The following is a 21,813-nucleotide window of genomic DNA, read 5'->3' on the forward strand; positions in this document are numbered from 1 at the left end:
TCCCAGCTCTGTATCTACCAATCACATATGGTGGATTTATTTCTGACAAAACTTGGGCAAAACAGATTACCCAGAGAGAGGCGGTCTTCAACGAGTGCCAAATCTTCCTTTGTTCCTAGTTTTTCTGTGGCAATTTCCTTCTTCCTAAACTGCTCTTTATAGGCCCCTCCATCCTAAACAGTCTTTTTCAGCAAGATGCGGAACTGCACTACACCAGAAAATGGGCTTTGCTGAGTCGTAAGTACATTCAAAATAGATAGACATTTCTTCCTGAACCCAGCAATCAGCACAGACCTAACTCTCCGATGCTTACCACACTCTGAAGCATGCTGACTTTGTTGACTTTAATTATTCCCTACTACCAATCACAGTAGACTAGTGTTGCTATTAACATATGCCTTTTTCTCATCACTAACACATAACTTAGCATCTTTAGCCTTTTGTCTTTACATATCTACTTGGCAAGTGCTGCTTTCAGCTTTCAAACAGTTTTGAACAGTAACTCATTTATCTGTAGATTGGCATAGGAATAAGAAAGATGATATGTGTGGCATTAAACCAAATCCTCTAACTGAAGTCCAAATTTTGAGGAATCGCTAACATAAACATTTCAGTTTCCCCAAATGTCCTGCCAAAGCAAAAAAATAAATAAATAAAGAGTGATGTTTTTAAAAATATACACATTAACATATATATTTTATAGAGTCTGAGTTGACTGAATCAGAAGTACTTTAAGCCTACAAGTACTTTAAGCCTACATACCCATTCGGTTATGTTCTGATTATGTACTTTAATCAGAACATAACCGAATGGGTACTGTTCTTGAATTCTAATAAACTCACAGTAATTAAACTATAGTAATTACCTTTAGGGGCATTTCACTGTTCAGGCTTAACATCAAACTGTTTTCTAATTTAACCACCTTCCTGATCAACTGCCTCCTAATTCCAAACACTTGTGGATATCTCTAACAGGATTTCCTGCCACAATCTCAATGTTGACATAAAAAAGAAAAAGCAGTCATCATCTTTAGAAGTTAAAGTTCCTCCTCCTTTAATCTCTGTCTTTATTACAAGCAGAGTCACTGTCCTTCACATGAGACTGTGAATGAGTACAATGTCTGTCTCTTCTTTTCCAGGATATCATTGCTGAACCATCTGGATATTATCTTGGTGGATTCACTGAAGGCTCTTTCATTCTAATTCCCAGTGTTATTTTGTCTCTTAAACAGAGCACTTCTCTCGGCAAATGTCTAAAACTTCTTTCGACTCTGAGTCATCTTTCATTCAATGCAATGATCATTAAATATTCAAATATCTTCTGAACCCCTACTACGTGATGCCAATGGACTAAATGTTGAATCAGACAGAGATGTTGCCTGACTTTATGGATATCAATGTCTAGTGGGAGATACAGAACTTGATGACTCTATCGCTAATTAACCAATAAACAAGCAAATGGCTACTTACATTGATAATGAATGGTGGTCAGGAATGGCCTTTCTAAGGGGGTAAATACTAAGTTGAAAAAATACAAATTAAACAAAACTAGAGACAAGCAAACAAAGAGCATGGAGTAGAGTATTACAGAGAAAGAAAGAAAATATACAAAGCTCTTAAATTCGAGAAATTGAAAGAAGGTCAGTGTGGTCAGAGTACAGCATAAGGGAGGAGCTATATACAGGGAGGAGGTGTTGGGAAGGGCTGACTTATGCAGATTTTTATTGTCTAGAGAAAGGAGTAGGTTATGCTATTAAAAGCATAGTAGCAAACCATTGAATATATACTTCTATAGAGAAAGAAGTATAATCTCAACTTTTTTTTCTGAGGCAAGAGGATGTGAATAAGTCTAGAAGTCAAAATCCCAGGCGGATCTGTCAAGCCATTCAATATTTCAAATCATACCATGCTGTCCATTGTGCTTGCTTACAGCCCACTTCCCATCTGTGCCTGCTGAGATTAAACCCGTATTTCATAACTCAGTCCATAGAAATCACCTGACCCTAAACTGTAATCAACATTTACATTTCTGTCTACATTTTAATTTTAGCATGTATTGCCTTCTACCTAAACATTGCTGTTTATATCTTAAACTCCATACAAGGTTATCCCTCCATTCCTCCTCCCTCGTCTTCTTTCTCTCTACCTCTCCCCTACCTCCTTCCCTTCCTTCAGCGAACCTTCATCCATCCCTCCCTCAATTTTTTATTGAGCTTTGCTATGGTCTGGGCACTTTTAAGATGAAAGATCCTTTTGTAACCCTAATAAAAAACCCTTATCTCACCTAGCACAGTGGTTTGCATATTACAGGTAAAAGTAACATTTTTAATGGCCTGGTGAAATTATTAAACTGATTTGCTTTTAAATTAACTCTTATTTATAAAATTAAATTGTATTCCCCACCAGCCAATGTTAAAAGCAATCCAAGTCATGCTACAAAATTAACATTTTAAAGTCATATTTCCACATATTTCTCTTTTAAAACTACATTTAACTTTCTGATAGGTAACTCTTGCCTATGGTTGGAAAAGTAAACACGTGGAGAATATTTTCAAAAGAAATTTAAATTCACCCTTGCTGGAGTGGTTCAGTGGATTGAGTGCTAGTCTGTGAAACAAAGGGTAGCTGGTTCAATTCCCTGTCAGGGCACATGCTGGGTTGTGGGCCAGGTCCTCATTAGAGGGTGCGAGAGAGGCAACAACATATTGATGCTTCTCTCCCTCTCTTTCTTCCTTTCTTACCCTCTGTCTAAAAAATAAATAAATAAAATCTTTTAAAAAAGAAATTTAAATTGTATAATAAATAATTGTATTATTTTCTTCTGGGTTTTACATATAAAATCATATGTATATATATAAAGTGGTTTTGTCAGTATTAGGAATATACATTTTTATTGGTTCTTTTATTAACATTACACCTTGAGAATTTTTTCTATAAATAATTTTAATAGTAATACAATTTTCAGCAATATATGAATAATAACTTAATATCCTTCTTGTATTGAGTTTTTAGTTTATTTCTGTATTTATTATAAGTAATCTCACAAGGAAAATCCTGGAACATAAATCTTCTTACCATATATCTGAGTTTCCCTAAAATTCAAAAGTGTGATAGAAGTAGGACATATGTTTTCAAATTGCTCACCAGAAAGGTTGACTTAGCATATATTTTCACTAGTGTAAGAATGTTCTTGTCCCTGCATTTTTTTGGCAATATTAAAAAATGCTATTTCAATGTTTGCCAAATTTGAAGTGAAAATTTTAAATTATGACTGCTTTAATGTTTATGTTGTCATACTGCCTCTACTTGAATCCCAGCTCTACCCTTTAATAACGGCTGGTCTTGGGTGAGTTACTCAATGCTTCTTTGCTTGCATTTTCCCATTGGTGAAATGAGGATAATAACAGTGCTTTGCTCATAATGTTGTAGAAATTAAATGAGCTAATGGATGTAAAGTTTTTAGATCAATGTTTGGCACAAAGTAAGCTATACGTGAGTGTTTGCTGTTTTTATTTACATATGTTTTAATTTTTTTTAATTTTTTATTTTATTTTTTAATATATTTATTGATTATGCTATCACAGTTGTCCCATTTCTGCCCCCCTCACTCCACTCCATCCTTCCCACCCCCTCCCTCCCACATTCCCCCCCTATAGTTCATGTCCATGGGTCATACCCATAAGTTCTTTGGCTTCTACATTTCCTACACTATTCTTACCCTCCCCCTGTCTATTTTCCACCTATCATTTATGCTATTTATTCTCTGTACCTTTCCCCCCTCTCTCCCCCTCCCACTCCCCTATTGACAACCCTCCATGTGATCTCCATCTCTGTGGTCCTGTTGCCGTTCTAGTTGTTTGCTTAGTTTGCTTTTGTTTTTGTTTTAGGTGTGGTCATTAATAACTGTGAGTTTGCTGTCATTTTTACTGTTCATATTTTTTATCTTCTTTTTTTAGATAAGTCCCTTTAACATTTCATATAATAAGGGCTTGGTGATGATGAACTCCTTTAACTTGATCTTATCTGAGAAGCACTTTATCTTCCCTTCCATTCTAAATGGTAGCTTTGCTGGATAGAGCAATCTTGGATGTAGGTCCTTGCCTGTCATGACTTGGAATACTTCTTGCCAGCCCCTTCTTGCCTGGAAGGTCTCTTTGGAGAAATCAGCTGACAGTCTTATGGGAACCCCTTTGTAGGTAACTGTGTCCTTTTCTCTTGCTGCTTCTAAGATTCTCTCCTTCTGTATAGTATTGAATATACCTGTAATTTCCAGTGTGAATTCTTTTATGACTTACATGCTTCAAAATTTACTTTAATATTCATTTATACTCTTATAGCTTCCTCCTCCTCCTATCTCTTAAGAATTTTTTTAGAGGCTCTATGTTTCTTTTAATTTTTATTTATTCTTTTCTCATTATTTAGCCTTAAAAGGGAAGCTGTCCATGTGTGCAGGTTAGGCATTTACTAAGCTGTTCAAAACATAGAACATTCAGTGTTGCCTTGCACTTCTGTGCTCATGCCCGAACCTGGAGATCACACTAACATGCACATTGGAGGTCTGTGTAATTGGCATGCTGAGATCACCCACTCCTCCATAGACATTGAGACCCTCAGCAACGGGACCCAAGTCTGGCCCTTTGTCTCTCCAGCCTCCTGCATTGCAGTCCTTTAGACAGACAGACTACTCAGTCTTAATGAATAAAAGATAGATAAATAAATGTTAGTCCATTAAAATGTTCCATCTTTTTCTTTAAGTAAACAATAGAATAATGTAAATTTGTCCTATATACCCTGACTGTATAATCTATAAAATTGGAACCTTCCTCCCTAGTTTCCTAACTAGTCCACTGTTATCTGTGTTCTTTCTATTTCAACCTTTTTGATAATATTTATTCTCTGGAAGAAAACTATTCCAGGTGCATGTTGGTTGCTCTCATCCCTGGGACAGTACAACATAATGGTCTTGAAGTTAAATTAGTAGGTCTCCAAATCCAGACTTTGCTTCTCTCTAGTGGTGTAAGCTTGCATGAGTGACTAAATCTTCCTAAGTCTCAGTGTTTCCATCTATGTGTACAGATGACATCTAATCAATGGGTTGCCTTTAAGAATCTACAGAAAAGCTCTAGTGATGAGATACCTGTCTCATCAGGATATCTTAATAAAGTGCTGTTATTATTATTATCATCAATGAATACAAAAGGTGTTTTCATAGAACTATTTTTACTGAATTATGTAAGTAAAGTCTTGGAGGTAAAAAGTCACTACAAATTTTAAAATATAATCTTTAATTTCTGATTAAAATGTGTTTGTAAAGACAGAATAGTGCACATGTATAAAAAGTTTCCTTCTTTTGATATTTATTTTCAGGTCTATATATTTTTTAAAGTCCCTAAGAAAGAGTTTCAAATGAGGTAAGACGTAGAAAATATATATTGCAATACAGATTTTGCATACCAAAATGGGCTAATAATTCTCATGCAGATGAAGAAAGTACAATATATGGATATCAATTAAATCTTTATATAATAAAACACTATAAATTTGAACTAGTGAAAGAAAATATGTTATAAATCATTTTCATTATGTGGCATCTAACATGTACCAAAAGCTGTCTTGGAAAGGACAAGGTAAAGATCTTATTCTTCATTAGCCTACACTAATTTTCCCATTCTCTTGCCTCAAGGGAAGAAGAACTGTATTAGCATGTTTCTCCATCCACCATAACAATATTTTTAATTGTCAAAAAAATGAAGTCTTGCTGCCTGATAAACCTTCAAAAAGCTCAGCAGCATCCTTCCCGTTCTTTGAAAAGAAAGGAAATCTAAGCGTTTTTTATTAAAACAAAAAGGAATTTAGATTTAGACAGTTAATTTCATACATAATATTTTTGACAGATGAGCATTCTTTCTGCTTTGTGATATATCCATTCTTAATAAGGAAAGGTGGATTAGGCTACACTAATTGCAACATGAGTAACAAAGACAATTACAAAGAAAGGCAGTTACCATTTTTTACACTCTAAAGTGGAATCGAAGGGTAGTTTTCTCTTCTTCAGTGAAATTAATTTTGACAGAAGAAAACTCTAATTTTTCTAAAAACAAAAACAAAACACCAAAACCCTCCCTGCAATTCTTGTTCTAATAGAAAAACTCACTTTCTTGTTTTCTTGGTCCTGTGTGTGACCAGTCATTTGCTCACAAGAATGCACTCACAGGATCACCCACTTGTGCCCCACCCTGCCCTCTGACTGCTGGAGCCTTGCTGTCACTCCGTTAGAGCGACAATGACACTAACAAACAAACAAAACCTTGAGCAAATCTCTGTGTTAAGGTAAATGGAAAGGGAAGGGACACATGCCTGTAAACCAAAAAAAAAAAATCAAGAATAATTTAGACAGACTTACCCTAAACAAAAAAATCAAATTGAGCTAGTACATGTACTTAGTAACACCACTGCACCCAGAAATGCCTTCTGACACCCAGCTTGACTTATCTGCATCCTTTGATATACTGCTACCTTTTTTAAAGCATGAGGGTTCATTTGGTATAACAAATCTTTCTGTTGAAAATAAAAATATAGCAGGATATTTTTCAGCCATTCACACTTACATATATTAGAATTTGCCCAATCAAGTTATACTCTTTTTCATATTTAGATGAGATAAATACACAGAAAAAAAAAGTAGGAAACATTCAACATAAAGAAGGCTATCAGGTTAAATTAGGTGTCTGGTACATTGAATAAGAAAAGGATAGTAGGACACAAATTCAGTTATATCTGGGCATCTACAGGATACAGGGAACTGAAATCAGGTATGAAAAGAAGTTAGACTAATTAAACAAGGATGCCATTGGACTGAGGTGGCCCAAATGCCATGGTGTCTACATAAGCAAACCTAAGTCTAAGCCTATAAATACACCAATCACAGTTAACTGGTTTTTCAGCTCTAGCCAATCAACAATTCCCTTACTTTATTCTTGTCTTTTCTCTATAAAACATTCCCCCTGCTCCCATCAACACTACTTCTCACCACTTGGGTTTGATTCTGACCAATTTGAATCAGTTTTGGCTCAAATAAATTTTTAAAATCTTAATATTCTTCAGTTTACCCTTTGAGAAAGTGATAGGGAAACTTAGAAAGAGAAGCAGTGGTACATCATGGTAAACTTCTATTTGTCACAATTTCAGGTGCAGTCCTATGCCCAGGAAAAAGAAAGTGGCATTCTTTCCTTATCACCTGGTTGCTATAGCATTTGTCTCTACCATTAGGAACTTAGGTGTTAATACAATTCATTCAAGCTATACATTAGCTATCTCTGGACTGGCATGGGAATTATTCAATTGATTATGTTATGTGTAAGTAAAAAATGTGCCTAGTGTTCCAGACAACTTATTATGTGACAATTGTTATTTTTCCGAAGTAGTAGTATAGTGAAATTATCTACAATCTGTCATCTCATGATATTTTAACTAAAATATATATATTAAATTTTCTATTTATATATTTTATTTTTTATTAATAAGTTATAACGGCAAGTTCTTAAAAATTGGAGGCTTAATTCTCCTTATCGAAAATAAAGGAGGACATTTCCTTCCCCTCCTTTTCTTAGAGCATTTAGCTTAGACAACTCGTAAGGACTTTTTCCTCTTGTTGAAAGGCATGCACCTTTGGAAGATTAGGTAGGCTGTTTATTATCTTTACCCCCAGGAATGTCTTTCTCAAGGACCTTGGAGCTAGCTCTTTGAAGTATAAAAATTGAGGGACATAGTACCCCTGTCTCTCAATTTCTGTGGGAGGGTGGAAGCCTAACTTTGGTGGGCTTTACTTGCTCCAAGTTGCAAAACTACTCCCTGTCATGAACATATGAAAAGATTGTTTTTCCTCTGGATAAAACCAATTAGCTAACACAGATGTCACGCCAGTTACCAGGCAAAGTTAGGAAGAACTATGAGTGACAAATGGTGCTGTCAATCCTCTTCCATGAGGACTAGGTATGGTTTATCTAGAAAACAGGTATGTAATCGGTTGTATTTGCTTGGTTACACAGAGAGTGTCTTTAGAATCTTTCTGTTTTGCAAACTTTTATTGGATTGCTTGTGATACATATGAGATTCTGGTTTAATGCTTATTCAAAAAGTGCTATTCTAAACATGCTATTCTAGAAGTGTGTTGCTGTTCTGTTCTATACTACCTTTGTGGAGAGAATTCTGTGTTGAGAGAAGATTGTTTTTTAAATTATAATCCCCAAACAAACTCAAATATGTGATATTATATGATGGCACCATATTAATTTATTTATAATTACTCTTTTATGCAGTATTTAAAGTTACTTATAAGTATAAACTATTTTAAAATATTAACATCAATAAGGAAGATATGCATTTATAATATGAGAGGTAATTTTGTAGTTCATAAATGTTTTTATAAGGCCAAAAAATTAAATAAGTTGGTTTTTCTATGTACAAAAAAATAAGCAAAATATGATTGTTTATCAGATTTCATAGTGTGCATGAGCAACAACAAATCAATTGCTCAACAAAAGTGAAGATTTTCCTGGCAGATTGTCCTGCCTGGATGGCTCACTTGGTTGGAGCCACCCAACAGCAAAAAGTTACAGGTTTGATTCCTGGTCTAGTTTGCTAGTTCAGTCCCCAGTTGGCATGCATCTTGGTGGCAAAGAATTGATGTCTCTCTCTCTCTCTCTCTCTCTCTCTCTCTCTCTCTCTGCCTCTCCCTCTCTCTCTCTACTCCTTCCTTCCTCTCTAAATTCAATAACCATATCCTCAGATGAAGATTAAAATAAAAAGACTTTCCTGTCAGAGGATTCTGAACAGCATTTCTCTTAAATATTCATAAATGGTATACTGAGTGATCTTGTGGAAAATAACCTCAACATCCTGTCTATAATTAAAAAAATAATTCATGATGTTATGTTTGCAGTGTACATAAATGCAATTGAAGAGCATGATATCAAAATCAAATGTAGTAAAAGCTGAAACAATGAGTTTCAAATTTGTACTCCCTGATGGTCTGACTGGAAATATGTGCTTAAATGTTTGAATTTTGAGCACACTGGATTGCTTTTCATGCATTCGTCCTTGAGTGTTGTTTCTTCCAAGCAAGTAACTCAAGATTATATTTTCTTGCAAGAACCTGCATTGCACTCATTCTTTGCTGATGCTAACAGTCAAATCCATATACTTTAAAAGTAAATAAATGTATTAGAGGTTCAGTTATTATGGAAATGACGTGACCAAAGCAGTAGTCCGTGTATTCAAATGGACGGCTGAAGAAATATTTCCAAAAGGCCATATATTTGAGCAATATAGCAAAAAGGTAACCTATACATCTTTGTGATACAAAAACAAAACAAAAATAAGACAGAAATAAAGTAAAATAAAATAAAATAAAATAAAATAAAATAAAATAAAATAAAACAAAAATCTAGAAAAGCTGGGTAAAGCATAACAAACATCTTCAAAAGCATAGATGAGCTTTCAGGAAGCAAAGTCCCAGAGTCTCCAAATTAGAGGAAACTACAAAGCAGAGAGTGATCCTTGTCGCTGAGGCAGCCCTTGGAGGTCTGCCTTTCTCTGGGTCATAGAAGCGTTAGTTTAAATTCCATACGGGAACAGGAGATGAGGCAGCATGTTGGACCAATATCATCATATAAACCTGGGACACTTGAAGTGCTTTCCCACAGTGATAAAATAAACTAGAAAAGTTGTCTGGTTTACAGTGTTTCTCTTCAAGGTATAGCCATAACCATTAGATAAGTCCCCATCCAAAAAGTAACAGGAAAATTGAAAAAAAAATGTATCAAATGACTTTGAAAGCAACTACCCTACTGGTAGATAGACAATTATCTTCTAAATCCTTCTTCTGACAAGCACCTGGAATTGCCTCCTTTCTTTCATTAGTATCACTGTTCTTCATGACACTAAATTCAAAATGTAGGAATAATCCTTTTAATCTGCATACATTAAATGTATACCATAAAGAATTATTCATCTACATTTTTTTTGTTCAGACCTAAGGACTTAGCACCTAGATTTAAATACACACAGACACACACACAAGCATACATGTACAAACACACATGTGTACACACTATACAAGTTAAGATGATAATCCATAATTTTAATGACTATTACATTCTTAAAAATCATTGTTATTTTTAAATAATAAAACAAACTTCAGACACTTCTAATTGACTGGAAAATGTGCTGAATAAGAAATGTGGAAGGAGAAGAGAGATATTCATTTATATAATTCACTGAGCACATAATTCCCATTAATACATAGTGTCAGATCTTACCTGAAAACTTACATTTCCTTGATATAAAGGAAATATAATAAAACCAATTTTAACTTGCAATTGGCAAAAGTCCTTCTGAATATTGTTTTCTATTTCTAAATGTTGCTAAATCCATTTCTTTACATAATTCAATGTTTCTTATTATAGGGTATAAAGGTAGCTTCATTGAAGTCTTCTATGGTTCTAGCCCCAAGTTTTCATGCCAGAACTTATACCTGAATTTAATAATCAAAGAATATAATAACATTTGAGATATTCTATCATGGAGGGGAAATGCAAAATTGACACTGATTTTAAGGAGTTGAGTTTCTAAAAGAAATCTTAGAACAAATGCAAAGGAGTCTATGAAATTAGTGAGTTCAAATGGGTTATCACTATTAAAATTTAGGAATTTTTAAAATTTTTAAATTAAGAAAGCTATCCATACCTGTTATTTTCAAACTTCATGAGAGATGGTGATCAAATTCATAGTCTTTTTCATTACAAGTACTCAACATATAATTTCTTGATTATCTTTAAAAAAGAGACTATGTACTTTCTTTTAAAAAAAGTACAAGTTGAAAACAAAGCTAGTATCGGATCAGTTATCAGATGTCGAGAAAGTCTCATTGATGTTTTGGAGAGAAAAAAAGCCAGACCCTTGCATCTTAAAAACAGGAAAAGTACCAAAAGCAAGCTTATGTGATTTAATATTTATACTCCAGTTTATGAAAGGCCTTTATCAAGTATATTCAAATTCTACAAATTTAACTAACATTTATTTTTACATTATAAATAAAAATTTAAAAATAAGACTTGAAGATATATAATATGCTGGGCAAACATCCTTAACTTTTATAAACCTAATACCACAGACATTAATAAAATATTAACTGCAATACAAGCAGGCAATGAACAAAGCCACAAATATACCAATCATGGATGAAGAGATGCCAATAGCTAGTAAACATGAAACATATTCAACCTCCACCAAAAATCACCAGGAAAATGTTTTTTTTATTTGATTTTCATTTTTTTGCTTTTCACATGAAAGCAAACAAACAGAACAAAGCACCCTAGACTATATAATACTTACAAGAGTTCAATGTGGTAGGTGCTCACACACTATCAGCAGGGTGAGGGTGAGAGCTTTCTGCTAGGTATTTTGGCAAAGAAGAAATCCTCTGTTTAGCGTTAGACCTCACACTGTGAATTTGTGAACTTATTTGTTTCTGAAGTATTTTCATCAGGAAGGGGAGAAAAAAGATAAATAGCAGATATAATTTTAGATGGGTACAGATATATCACTTAGCATATTATTATATATTTATTTTCATACTCTGGGTGAAACCTTATACTCTGAGCCAATGGGAGCATGGCAGACACTGCTGTATATGAGGTCTAATGAGTGTTAGAACATCACAAATGCTATTATTCACAAGTGCTCTGCATTAATCTATCCTGAGCTGCTTGTGATCTCAAATTTGCAATGTTTACTTCAAGTTGGCCTTTCATTTTGATTTTTACTTTGTCTTCTTCTGTATTGACTGATAAAACTGTGAAAGTATGTAGTGAAAAGGAACTGAAAAATGTACAAATCTATAAATCTTCAAAAATTAAGCTAAAGATCAACTCAGACATCTTATAGGAAATGGGGAAGGAAACAAAAGATATGGATTCAGAAGTGATTAGGGTTGGTAATCGTTCTTTAACATTTTGAAGCACAGCCTGGGAGGGTTGAGCAATGATTATATAAATAGAAGTTGGGAGGCTATGACCTGTGGCACGTAGAATGGAAGATGAGTTGCTAACCCAGAATATCAAGGAAGGGCCCTGGCTATTGTGGCTCAGTGGATTGAGCACCTGCCTGCACATTATAAGGGTTGCTGGTTCAATTCCCATCTAGGGCATATGCCTGGGTTGTAGGTCAGATCCTCAGTAGGGCATGCACGACAGGCAACCACATTGATGTTTCTCTTCCCTCCTCTTCCCTCACTGAAAATAAATAAATAAATATTAAACAATAATAATAAAATAAATTTTTAAAAGAAGAATATCAAGGAAGAGTTTCTTATGGGTCTATGCTATATAGAACGACGTAGCTCTGATTCAGTTAAAAATCGTATCTAAGAACATGTACCCTGAGTTATATTTGGAATATTTAGGTATATATGAAAGTCCTTAAAAATATACTCAACTCAATATATTGACAGCCATTTTCACTCATAGAAATCTGTAAGAAAATAATCAAGAGCTATATGTAAGAATTCTTTTCAAACATTATTCATAATAGTGACTATTTAAACATAAATATTTAATAATATATAGAGAGTTAAATAAAATAATAATGTGCATATGATCAATTATTATAGCTTGTTACACAATATTTAGGGAAATAAATAAATACATGAGCCTGTACATACAATGTATAATTGAGTAAAAATCAAAGCAGAGTATATAAGCAGTATAATATTATTTCAAATTTGTCAACATCTTCTATACTTGTAAAACTACATTTTCTATGGTAGAATAAAACCACAGAAATGTTAAGTAACCGTTGGTAGTAGATGAAATTATTAATAATTTTTACGTTTTTTAGTTTTTTAATTTATTTTAAAACCACATACTTCAAGAGTTATAGACAGCAGCGAGATAGGTGGGAGCAGAGTCCACTTCCCCCTGAACATGGGTAAAACACCTAGCCAATCTACTAAGGAACAAAGCAGACAGCCAACAGTACCCCAGCGTTTATGAAGATAGGAGACCAAAAAGTATAGAGGAAACTGAAAAAACAGATGGTAAGGGGACTGCTTCAGGACAAAAAGGTCCCTGGGACCAGCGCGGGGACCAGGGTAGCTGCAGCCCCAGGCCCATACCCGCCAGGCCTGCCCCAGGACATCTGGGAGAGAGCTAGGTTAATGGCTCCCTCCCCTGCCAAACAGGCTTGAGCAGCACCAAGAGAGACTTGGTTGCTTGAAGTTGCAGGGAGAGGAATAAGGACAAAGTGGTAAACCCACGGAGACTGTGTGCACTGTCTGGGGAGAGTTGAGAGTTGGGCTATGTGGGGCTCTGACTCAGACAGTCCCCGGTCTAGCTGGAGAGGTGGGCTGTGTGAGAGGACAGGCCCTTCCTTGTATGGAGGGAGTGGCAGGATTGAGCAGGAGGATTATCTCAAAAATAAAAGGACCCTCGGGGGCAGTTTGGGAAATTATCCTACAGCAGCAGCTCCAGTATCCTCTCCACCCAGCCACCCAGCATTCCCATGGGGGTGTGCGGGGCATTGAGCCCAAATCCGAAGCACCAGGGAGAGTGCAGACCTTGCGGGGAGCCTCAGACCACAGGCACTGGGGAGAGTGCGCAAAACAGAAGGCCCCGCACACACACCCCTAGCCCAGAGAAGAGTAAGTAGAAGCTGTGAACACCAGGATACCTCCTGGAAGAGGAAAACTACCAACAAAGGAACCACCAACAGATAACAAAAGAAGGTGAAGGAGGGAATGGAAGTCACACTAACTGAAGACAGGACTTATCTGGAAATACAACTAAATACTGGAGAAATTACTCAGAACAAACAACTGAACAAGAGCAAGAGAAAAACCTCAAAACCTTGTACACATTGAAAACCCAGCTCCAACACAACCTGCCCACACCTGCACAACAGAAAACAAGAGGTGGGGGGACAGACTGACCCTTAGATAACCAGCTGCTGAGAAGGACTCACCAAAGAAAGACTCAACAACAACCAAAAACCAAAGAGATACACAGACCCAACAAAAACCACAAGCCAAATTCAGTAAGCCTGGGAGATCAATGAGACTTTACCACTGAATCTCACAGGTATTCTACCAGAGAAGTTCACACCATAAATCCAGGGGGTCAGAACAGAGTAACTTAAGAAGCAGAGGCTAACAGGAAGAGTCTCACAAACAATGGGGAGACAAAGAAACAATCCCCAAATGAAAGGAAAGGAGAAAGTCTCAGACAATGATAAATGATAAAGAGGCAAGTCAACTATCAGATATTAACTTCAAAAAATTGGTTCTAAGGAAGCTCAATGAGCTCACACAGAATTACCAAAAACTACAGTGAAACTACAATGAACTCACTGCAAATTATATCAACATGAAAAAGGAAATAGAAATTATCAACAAGGGCCAAGAGAAAATGAAGAATACAATTTCTGAACTGAAGAACACAGTAGAAGGAATCAAAAGCAGGCTCAATGAAGCACAGTAGGGATCAGCGAGCTGCAGGACAAGGTAGAAAAAAACATCCAAAGTGAGGAAGAAAAGGAAAAGAGTCTCAGAAAGAGAGAAGAGGGTTTAAGGGAAATATAGGACTACAAGAAACATAATAATATCCATATAATAAGGATACCAGAAGGAGAAGAGGAAGAGCAAGGGATAGAAAACCTGTTTGAAAAAGTAATGATGGAAAATTTCCCTAGCCTGATGAGAGAAAAAGTCACACAAGTCCAGGAAACACAGAGAGTCCCAAGCAAGAGGAACCCAAAGAGGCCCACTGCAAGACACAGCATAATTAAAATGGCAAAATTCCAAGACAAAGAGAGAATCTTAAAGGCAGCAAGAGAGAAAAAGGAAGTAAGATACAAGGGAGTCCCAATAAGGTTAGCACTGACTTCTCAATGGAAACCCTCCAAGCTATAAGAGAATAGCAAAAAATACTCCAAGTAATGAGAACCAGAGGCCTGCAACCAAGACTACTTTATCCAGCAAGGCTCTCAATCAAGATAGAAGGCCAAAAAGAGGCTTCCCAGACAAAAGAAGTCTAAAACAATATACTGCCACAAAACCAGCTCTGCAAGAGATGCTAAAGGGACTGCTTTAAGGAAAGGAAGGAAAAGAGAGAGAGAGGAAGACAGGTACAAAAAAACAGAAATGAATAAGTACCTATCAATAATAACCTTAAATGTAAATGGATTAAATGCTCTAATCAAAAGACATAGACTAGCTGAATGGATAAGAAGGCATGACCCACATATATGCTGCCTACAAGAGACCCACCTCAGGACAGAAGACCTACACAGACTGAAAGTGAAGGGCTGGAAACAAATTTTCCAAGCAAATGGACAGGAAAATAAAAAGCAGGAGTAGCAATACTCATAACAGACAAAATAGTCTTCAAAAGAAGGGCTATAAAGAGAGACCCAGAAGGTCACTTCATAATACTCAAAGGAGGAATCCACCAAGAAGACATAAACATTGTAAATATATATGCACCCAACATAGGAGCACCCAAATACATAAAGAAAACCTTGGAGGACTTCAAGAAAGATATTGACGGCAACACAATTATAGTAGGGGATTTTAACAACCCACTGCCAAAGATGGATAGATCTTCCAAACAAAATATCAACAAAGATATTGTGTCACTGAACAATACCCTAGATGAAATGGACTTAACTGATATATATAGAGCATTTCATTCCAAAGAAGCAAAATACACATTCTTTTCAAATGCACATGGAACATTTTCAAAGATAGACCACATGATAGGACACAAAACAAGTCTCAACAAGTTCAAGACAATTGAAATCATATCAAGCATTTTCTCTGACACGAGGATCTGAAACTAGAAACAAATCTTAAGGGGAAAACCCCCAAACACTCAAAAACATGGAGATTGAATAGCATGCTATTAAACAATGAATGGGTGAAGAATGAGATTAGGGAAGAAATAAAAAAGTTTCTGGAACAAACAAAAATGAACTCAACAATCCAAAACCTATGGGACACAGCAAAGGTGGTTCTGACAGGGAATAGCAATGCAGCCCTACCTAAAAAGAATAGAAACATTTCAAGTAAACAACTCAACCCTACACCTACCAGAACTTGAGGAACAACAACACAGACAGCCCAGAACATGTACAAGAAAGGAAATAACCAAGATCAGAGCAGAATTAAATGACATACAGACTAAAACCACAAATGTAAGGATCAATTAATCCAGGAGCTGCTTCTTTGAAAAGGTAAACAAAATCAACAAGCCTTTAAGCAGGCTCATCAAGAAAAAAGAGAGAGGACCCAACTAAACACAATCAGAAATGAAAGAGGAGAGACTACAACTGATACCACTGAAATACAAAGGATTGTAAGAAATTACCACAAAGAACTATATGCCAAGAAATGTAAAAATCTACATAAAATGGACAAATTTCTAGAAAATTTAACTGTCCAAAACTCAATGAAGAAAAATCAGAAAGCCTGAACAGACCAATAACACCTGAAAATTGAAACAGTAATCAAAAAGCTTCCGACACACAAAAGCCTTGGGCCGGACAGTTTCACAGGAGAATTCTACAGGGCGCTTAAGGGAGAGCTAACCCCCATCCTCCACAGATTATTTCAAAAAATTGAAGAAGATGGAAGACTCCCAAACTCGTTTTATGAAGCCAAATTCACCCTAATACCAAAACCAGATAAATACATAAGAAAGAAAGAAAACTTCAGGCCAATATCACTCATGAACATTGATGCTAAAATCCTCCACAAAATATTGGCAAATTGCATCCAGAAATACATTAAAAAGATCATACACTATGACCAAGTGGGATTCATCCCAGGGATGCAAGGATGGTACAATATTTGCAAATCAATAAACATAATACACCACATAAACAACAAAAAGACAAAAAACACATGATCATATCAATACATGTGAAAGAAGCATTTGATAAGATACAGCACCCATTTATGATAATAACACTCAGCAAAGTGGGAATAGAGGGAGCATTCTTCAACATAATAAAGGCCATGGATGAGAGACCTACAGCCAACATCATAATCAATGGGTAAAAACTTAGTTTTCCCACTAAGATCAGGAACAAGACAAGGATGCCCTCTCTCACCACTCCTATTCAACATATTACTGGAAGTCCTAGCCACAGCAATCAGACAAGAAAAAAAAATTAAAGATATCCAAATTGGAAAGGAGGAAATGAAACTGTCACTGTTTGCAGATGACATGATAGTGTACATGGAAAATCCTATAGACTCCACCAAAAAACTACTCGACCTAATAAATGAATTTGGCAAAACAGCTGGATACAAAGTCAATACTCAGAAATCAAAGGCATTCCTGTATACCAACAATGAAACAGCAGAAACACAATTCAGGAAAAAAAAATCCCATTTGATATAGCAACAAGAAAAATAAAGTACCTAGGAATAAAGCTAACCAAGGAAGTAAAAGACCTGTCCTCAGAAAACTACACAACACTGAAGAGAGAAATTAAGGAAGTCACAAACAAATGGAAGCATGTACCATGCTCATGGATTGGAAGAATTAACAGCATCAAAATGGCCATACTATCCAAAGTGATTTATAGATTCAATGCAGTCCCTATTAGAGTACCAATGACATATTTCACAGATACAGAACAAACATTTCAGAAATTTATATGGAACCGCAAACGACCCCGAATAGCTGCAGCAATTTTGAGAAAGAAGAACAAAGCAGGAGTGATCACAATACCTGATATCAAACTGTATTACAAGGCCACTGTAATCAAAACAGCCCGGTAGTGGCATAAAACAAGCACATAGACCAATGGAACAGAACGAAAAGCCCAGAAATAAACCGAAGTTTCTACTGTCAATTAATATTTGACAAAGGAGGCAGGAGCATAAAATGGAGCAACAACAGCCTCTTCAACAGGTGGTGTTGGAAGATCTGGACAGCTACGTGCAAAAAAATGAAACTCGATCACCAAATTACACCACACACAAAAATAAATTCAAGGTGGATAAAAGACTTAAATATAAGTGGTAACACCATAAAAGTCCTAGAGGAAAACATTGACAGGAAAATCTCAGACATTCCATGCAGCAACATCCTCACAGACATGTCCCCTAAAGCAAGGGACATAAAGGAAAGAATAAACAAATGGGACCTCATCAAAATAAAAAGCCTCCGTATGGCTAAAGAAAACAACATTAAAATGAAAATAGAACCAACAGTAACGGAAAACATATTTGCCAATGATACCTCAGATAAGGGTCTGATCTCCAAAATATACAAAGAACTCACATGACTCTACTCCAGGAAGACAAACAACACAATTAAAAAATAGGCAAAGAACTTGAACAGATGCTTCTCCAAGGAAGACATACAGAGGGCTCAGAGACATATGAAAAGATGCTCAGCATCACTAGCCATCAGAGAGATGCAAATTAAAACCACAATTAGGTACTATCTCACACTGGTCAGAGTGGCCAACGTAAACAAATCAACAAACAAATGTTGCAGAGGATGCGGAGAAAAGGGAACCCTATTACATTGTTTGTGGGAATGCAGACTGTTGAGGCTATTGTGGAAAACAATATGGAATTTCCTCAGACAACTAAAAATGGAACTGCCCTTTGACCCATCAATTCCATTGCTGGGATTATACCCTAAGAACCCTGAAACACCAGTCCAAAATAACCTATGCACCCCAATGTTCATAGCAGCACAATTTGCAATAGTCAAGTACTGGAAGCAACCTAAGTGCCCATCAGCAAATGAGTGGATCCAAAAACGATGGTACATTTACACAATGGAAATCTATGCAGCAGAGAAAAAGAAGGAGCTTATATCTTTTTCAACAGCATGAATGGAACTGAAGAACATTATGCTAAGTGAAATAAGCCAGGTGGTGAGGGACAAATACCATATGGTCTCACCTTTCACTGGAACATAATCAACAGAAGAAAAAAGCAAACAAAATATAACCGGAGACATTGAAGTTAAGAACAATCTAACAATAGCCAGAGGGGAGAGGGGAAAGGATAATGGGGAGAAAAGTTTTCAGTAACTACTATAAAGGACACATGAACAAAATCAAGGGGGAGGGTGGAAGCAGGGGAGGGAGGTGGGTTTGGCTGGGGTGAGGAGAAAATGCAGACAGGTTAATTGAACAAGAATAAAATAATTTATAAAAATAAATAAATAAAACCACATATTTCATGGTTATTACTTCTCTATTTGGAATAAAACAATAAAACCATTAGAAATGTTTGGTCAATTATCCAAATGGTAAACTTAATAACAGATTTTCTTGTGGTTATTATGAAGTTCATTCTACTCAAGGGTAATAAAATTCTAGAGTAGATACAATGTATTTAAAGACACATGTCAATTCAGTGGTTGCTCAGTATCCAGACTTCATTTTCTTCATTCACTAAATTTAACTAACAATATATTTCTAAATATATTTTTGTGCATACTCTATTGCTATATGCTGAGCCACCACCACCACTGGCAAATTTACTTTTTATTTTTTTAAAAAAGCTGAAACATTAACTTTGCATAACAATCAAAAGCAAAACAAATATAATACCAAACTTTACAGTACTGTTATCATTTTGGGAGAATGCTTGAGATTTTCTCTTAGAAAGAATGGACTGTCAGAAAAGTATCAGTTTTAAAATAACTAACCACTTATAGCGTTTTTGACCTTCTAATTCAATAAAATATAATTTCTACTTTTCTTCAGCTTTGAGGATCATTCAAAATTTGAAAACATTTGTGGGCAATGATTTCTTCCCTTTGTCTCTCAGACACATTCTGAAGATATCTGACCACTTCACCTAAAAACAGTTATTTCTGCTAAACAAAATTCTCATAAGAGCGTAGCTTCCTTCCTACTGACCTGTCCATTTAAGATTTCATCTTTTCGTGAGGTAGGAAAGTCCCCAGTGGCAGCTGTCATGTCACGGTGTGGGGATGGTGATGGCTCTGCGTTTATAATAACCTTCCAAAATAAAAATTGGAGTTAAAACTGTTTTTTTAAATGTCAACATTTAAAATAGAGACTTAATGATTTTCTTCTAAACTCATGTACAAGGAGACCTGTCCTAGCTGACTATTAATGAAAAATCAATGCCTCATTGGGAACTTCCCCCCCAAATAAATATCAATATCAAACAACTTTGTTATATTTCCAAAGTAGAGTTGTTTTCTGCCAATCTGCTTCCTCTAACTATTCAGTTAAATGTTCCTTCATCCTGTGTCTGCCTAACTCTCACCAATCCCACCTCAAGACAGAAAATGAGATCTGACCACGTTTGTCATTTTGCATGACAGTGCCTGTTCCTTCATTGACCTAAGAAACAATAGCAATAACAACAAAACCACTAAGTAATTACAAATTAAAACATACAAGCTTTAGTAAGTACAATTAAATACAATTCACTATGACTTTTCAGTAAGTAACATTAAGGGCAGAGAGATGACTGGTATTCATTTGACTTAATCAAGGAGATCTAACATAAATCACACAGAAAATGCATACAAACACAGCCTCAATTGGGCAGGTTAGGCAGGGCAAATGCCCTTATACTGAATACTTGCACAGAAAAAAAGAACTAGAAATCTTTTCCCTGGGAGTTTGTCAATGACCAAGGCTCTTCCTGTGTAGTTTCCATTATTCTGGCATAACTCACTACCAAGCATTACTAGTTGGCAGTACCACAGACATGCATTAGAATAAAATTATTCTTCTCCTTCTAGTTCATAAATGAAATCCATTTAGTCAGTAACTTCTGTGAAAAGGAACTGCCACTTTTTAATATAGTATGTTATTCACTATTTTTAATGAAATGTAGTCAGAAGTAAATTAACTGCATGCCTTCTAAAGCCAGGTACATAAACAAGGTATCAGAACTTTTATTTGCAAAGAAAAACTGTTTATTATGTTTGTTATGTGTTAGGCACTGTTTAAAATATGTCAAATATATTAATTCATTTAACACATTCAAAGAGTTAAGTACTATTATTATTACTATTTTAGAGATTTAAATAACTGAAACAGAAAAGTTAAACAATCCAAGGTTACACAGCTTGAAAATAGCATGAGTTTTAGTGTAGAAATTACCAGAGAAAACAAAAAAGTCCAGAGCAGAATAGACTTGTCCAACAATATACCTTTTCTTTTAATTTTTTTTATTGATTGTTTTTTGATAGGGAGAGAGAAATATCAATTTGTATTGGGAATCAAACCCGCGGCCTTGGCACGACCCTCTAACCCACTGAGATACCTGGACAGGGCTCCAACAACATATCTGTATGTTGTAAATTCAAAGAAGTTAGTAGAAATGATGACTTAATGTATTAAATTACCTTTGCCAAATAGCAATTATTAAAATACCAACAGTATATTATGTATTATGTCCTAGACACTAAGCAATTTTTATGATTTTATCAAATCTCACACACACCCTGCGTTATGAGAAATGTTATTATTTCTATAGATAAGACAAAGAAGATTCTGAGACAAACAAAACCTGCCCACCTCTACTAATTGGTTTATGATGTTTAAACACACACTCAGAAAGAATTCATGGGCACAGACCGCAGAGTGGTGATTGCAGGGGTTGGGGGTAGGTGGGTGGAGGTGGAAGAGAGTCGGGGGTTAAATGGTGATGGAAAAATAGAATAAAAATAATGTAAAAGAAAGAACTATATTCAGAAACTGTTTTTTTACAAAACATAATAAATAAAAAATAATTTAAAAA

Source organism: Desmodus rotundus, chromosome 11 (genome assembly GCF_022682495.2).
Source record: "Desmodus rotundus isolate HL8 chromosome 11, HLdesRot8A.1, whole genome shotgun sequence".
Classification (NCBI taxonomy): domain Eukaryota; kingdom Metazoa; phylum Chordata; class Mammalia; order Chiroptera; family Phyllostomidae; genus Desmodus; species Desmodus rotundus.